This window comes from Cicer arietinum, chromosome 5, assembly GCF_000331145.2.
Source record: "Cicer arietinum cultivar CDC Frontier isolate Library 1 chromosome 5, Cicar.CDCFrontier_v2.0, whole genome shotgun sequence".
In the NCBI taxonomy this organism is placed as follows: Eukaryota; Viridiplantae; Streptophyta; class Magnoliopsida; order Fabales; family Fabaceae; genus Cicer; species Cicer arietinum.
This window is the reverse complement of record NC_021164.2, coordinates 38,527,231-38,532,207: the sequence shown is the minus strand read 5'-3', so window position 1 is coordinate 38,532,207 and position 4,977 is coordinate 38,527,231.

Below are 4,977 nucleotides of genomic sequence, written 5' to 3'. Positions count from 1 at the left end.
AATCTATGTGTCAAATCATATATGTTTTCATTGCTTGCTACCTCTATAGTTGATTGCTTGTACTCCAAGTAAGTCACTAAAACCGATAAAAAAGATGAATATTGATTAGAAGAAGATGTACAAGATGCATCATAGGTCCAGAACATTCATGATAAATGCAATCACCTTCAAGGAGTTTGACAAGTGCACCAATAACGAGACATCAAAGAGTATTTATGATAGTCTGATTCTGACCCATGAAGGAAGCAAACAAGTTCAGAGAAGCAAAGGCCAACCTCCTAGTAAAAAAGTATGAGTTGTTCAAGATAAAAGAAGATGAAAACATTAAAACAATATTTTATAGATCCAAGTCTCTGGACAAAAGTTACTTGAGAAGAGTTATACTATTGTTGATCATATGAAGAAAATCCTTAGGAGTCTGACAAGCAAGGGAGACCTAAGATCACTATTTAGGAAGCAAATGATCTGAATACTCTTAAGCTAGAAGAATTAATCAGCTCTCTCATATCACATGAAATTGAGCTTGAAGAAGATGAGCCCAAGAAGAAGAACAAGACTATGGCCTTGAAATCCAAGAAGAAGAAGGGTCTAAAGGATACATCAGAATTAGAGGATAGTGATTCAGATGATCAGAATCTTAACTCAAAGGAAGAGAAGATTTCCTTCATATCCAAAAGAATTCAGAGGATGTGGCACAACAAGAGGAAATATTTCCCTTAGAAAGATTCCAAGAAGTCCAATAGAAGAAGGAATGAAAATTTTGACAAGAAAAACATTATCTGCTATGGTTGCAGTGAACCTGGACATATCAAGTAAGATTATCCAAATCTGGAGAAAGGGAAACACCTGAGGAAATATTCTAGACCCAAGAAGAAGAGTCTGATGGCTACATGGGATGATTTTGATGAATCTTCTGACGATGAATAAGCAGATTTGGCTCTAATGGCTCATACCAACTCCGCCTCTAGATCCAACACACATTCTAACTCTAGAAGTGAATCAATAGATGAAGAAATTGAGGTATTTTCATACTTTACTCGATCTGATTTAATTACTGCTATAAATGATTTTTTAAATAAGAATCACAAATTGTCTTTAAAACTAAAAACACTTAGAAAAGAAAATGCAAACCTAAATGAAAACGTTAATAAGTTAAAGAATCAAAGGGTTGAATTTAAAACAGCAAATTCAACTCTGAATATTGATATTACTGAACTTAAAACAAAAAATGCAACTCTGAAAACTTATAACTGAAAATCTAACTCTGAAAAGTAATCATAGTTCAACATTAATTGAAAATACCACATGTAACTCTGATAAGCATGAAGAAGTATTTCAAGATTTTTTTGCTAATGATATGGGAATAAGCAAATATGCTTCTATGATTTATGGAGTTAGTAGAAATGGAATAAGAGGTATAGGATTTGTAGAATCTGTAATTGAAACTAAACATATTCCCTCAGATATATTGTGTATTGTTTTCTCTAAGAAAGGTCACTCCAGATTATGAATTATTAGTCTGTTAAGTGACAATAATTATGATATTATATGCAATCAAAAACCATGCAAGGCAATTAGTTAGAAAGATGGATATGTACTCTTTACAAGTCAGAGGCAAAACAACATTTATAAGATGAATCTGTTTAGTCTAGAGAAGCAAGAGATTAAGTGTCTTATGTAAGTAAATGAAGATAAACTAATTTGGCACAAAAGATTAGGTGATGCAAACCTTAGATTAGTTTCAAAACTGAATAAACTTCAACTAGTCAGAGGTCTACCTAAGCTTAGTTACAAAACTGAATTTATGTGCGAAGCTTGTCAAAAAGGAAAACAAACAAAGAACTCCTTTACTCCTAATAACCCATTCTCCACCTCAAAGCCCCTTGTGCTCTTACATATAGATCTCTTTGGGCCAGTGAAAATAGCCTCTCTAAGGGGAAATAAATATGGCTTTGTTATAGTAGACGAGTACACTAGGTGGACATGGGTAAAATTCTTAAGAAGTAAGGATGAATCCCATATAGTGTTTATCACATTTTGCAAACAAATAATGAATGAAAATGGTCTTAAGATTATAACAATTAGAAGTCATCATGGAGGAGAATTTAAAAACAAGTTCTTTTAAAGTTATTGTGATGAGAATGAAATCTCTCACAATTTCTCCTCTCATAGAACACCCCAACAAAATGGAGTTATAGAAATAAAGAATAGATTACTCGAAGAAATGGCCAGAACCATGTTAAATGATATGAATGTTGCAAAACACTTTTGAGCTGAAGAAATTAATACTGCATGTTATATTCAAAATTGAGTCTTAATTAGATCTATATTAATAAAACACAATATGAATTGTGGAAAGGTAAAAAGCCTAACATATTTTATTTTAAACAATTTGGTTGTACTTGTTATATGTTGAACACTAAAGATAACCTTGGTAAATTTGATTCTAGATCTCAAAAGTGTAGCTTCATTGGATACTCTGAAATATCTAAAGCTTATAGAGTGTTTAATAAAGAAACTCATATTGTGGAAGAATCCATACATGTTAAATTTGATGACAAACAACTTGACCTTGAAAAGTCAAAGTAAGATGACGATAATGCAAGTTTACCGGAACTAGAGGAAGCAAATGCTGACAAACCAAGAGAACTTGAAAAATCAGAGGATACAGAAAAATTAGAGGAATATTATAAATCTTCAAAGGATGAATATGATTAAGTCATAAACAATCAAGATAATTCACAAGGAAGATCTGTATTGAAGTACAAGTCATCTCATCCTGAAACTCTAATCATTTGAAGTGCAAGTGATGTTTTGAGGACCAGATCAACACTCAAAGATACCACTTTGTTTAGGTTACTGTCATCAATTGAGCCTACCTCTATTGGTGAAGCATTGATAGATGATGGATGGATTCTTTCAATGGAAGAAGATTTAGATGAATTTAAGATGAATGATGTTTAGGATCTAGTACATAGACCAAAGAAGAACATTATTGGAACCAAGTGGTTTTCAAAAACAAGCTAATAAAAAAGGTGAAGTAGTCATAAATGATTGCGTTTCAGCAAGTGTACTGAATCATTGCAAGTAATAATAAAACGGTAGTACCGAGTGTCGAACTCAAGGATTGCGTTTTACTATTGAATTATATTTGATTACTAGAATTGAACAAAAAGGTTCCCAAGTTGATTGAAATAATGTTTGAAGTTAACAACAATAATAAAATTGATCTTTTATAATGAGAAAAATGTCCGGGATGAGTTTCACTTCGAATCCAACCTTGGTGTCTAATTTGATCCTAGTTACTGAATTCCTTTATTGAATTATTACCGAATTCTCTTTATTATTCTTGCCCTAATGTCTTAGTGACATAACCTTTAATTCCAAAGTAACCCCTAATTTCTTAGTGGATTTAAGATTAGAATTAAGCATTACCGTATAGAAATTCTCTTGTAAATTATTGCTTTGCAACTAATTTAATTGGTTTCATGACCTGCATCTATCCATAGACTACAAATTCATGAATTTCTCATCTCAAGCATTCCTAAAGTCCACTTCCGTTTCAAAATACAAATCGTAGAACATTTTAATGTTGATCAAGCAATAAAAAGCATTAAGCACAGAGATGAGAAAAACAATTCAATAAACTCATTCATATAACTAGAAATCAAATCAGAAAAATAAGGGTTTCATCTGGTTACACTCATCCCTAACAAATAGGGTTTAGTTACTCATGACAGAGATACAAAAGATAAGGATTAAAGAAGAATTACAAGAATGATTCATGGATGATTCTTGATAAAACTGCTTCAATGGCGTTAGAAACGGCCGTCTTTGAGTTTCTATGCTAGGGCACAAGTCTCCCAACTTCCCCAGAGTCAAAAAGATCCCTAAAACAGTAAAATTCTGCGTTTTTATGGTTGCTGGTGCGCGTCGCGCGCCCCAGGCGCGGAAAAACGCGCTCCAGGCGCGCGTTGGCAGAGTCAAATCCTGATAAATGCGCTCCAAGCGCTCCAGGACGCGCTCCAGGCGCATTTCATGTGTTGTCTGATGTATTTTGCAATTTGCTCATCGTTGTCTTCTGAATTTGGTCCGGGTGTCTTCATGAAAGTTGTAGATATGGATCTTAGCTTTCATTAGCACTTGGAATGACACTAATTGGACATCTAGAACTCCAGATATGGCTGAAATACTCCACATATGTCATGTTGATTTTTCACCAAAATTCAGCACTGCACTAAAACAAAACGCAATGTAAAATTACGACAAATTCCTACTTAATCAACGAAATAAAAACAAAAAACATTTTATTAACTCAAAGAACAAAAATCAACAAATTGTATTAAATAAACCCTTAATTTAACTGATGATTGAGGATAAATAAGACTAAAACAGTGGGAAAATATGCATATGATGAAGAGTCATCACAACCCCAAACTTAATCTATTGCTTGTCCCCAAGCAACAATTAATTTCATATTTGGTCCTGTTAAATGTACACTTAAATTTAATTTCTCAAATTACATCAAACTCAAATTTCAAAGTTCTTGCTACTGCAAAACATTCATCATGCTCTATGGTTGTTTTCAAAAATACAGACAACAAGATTTGTACACCTTGGCATTCACTTATCAAATTCAACTCTCTCTTCACACAATCTCACCAAAATTTCTCTCAAGTGTTTAGAAGGGTTTATGAATTTATCACTCAAATCCTAGAACATGCATCACGCTACCATAGGCTTGAAAAAATTATAGTTAGCAATCACAATGCAGTAAACACATACATTTTTGGAGGACTTTCGGGTTGTAATGAGGCTTAGGTAAGGGTAGGACATATTAGGATAGTAGGCTTTACCACTTGGAGTTAGGCATACATTTCCACCTTATTCAAACATTTTTTTTTCTTCATCTTTTCATTATGGAGATTCTCAGACATTGACAGAAGAACCAAGAAGATATATTTTGTTTTTGTTTTT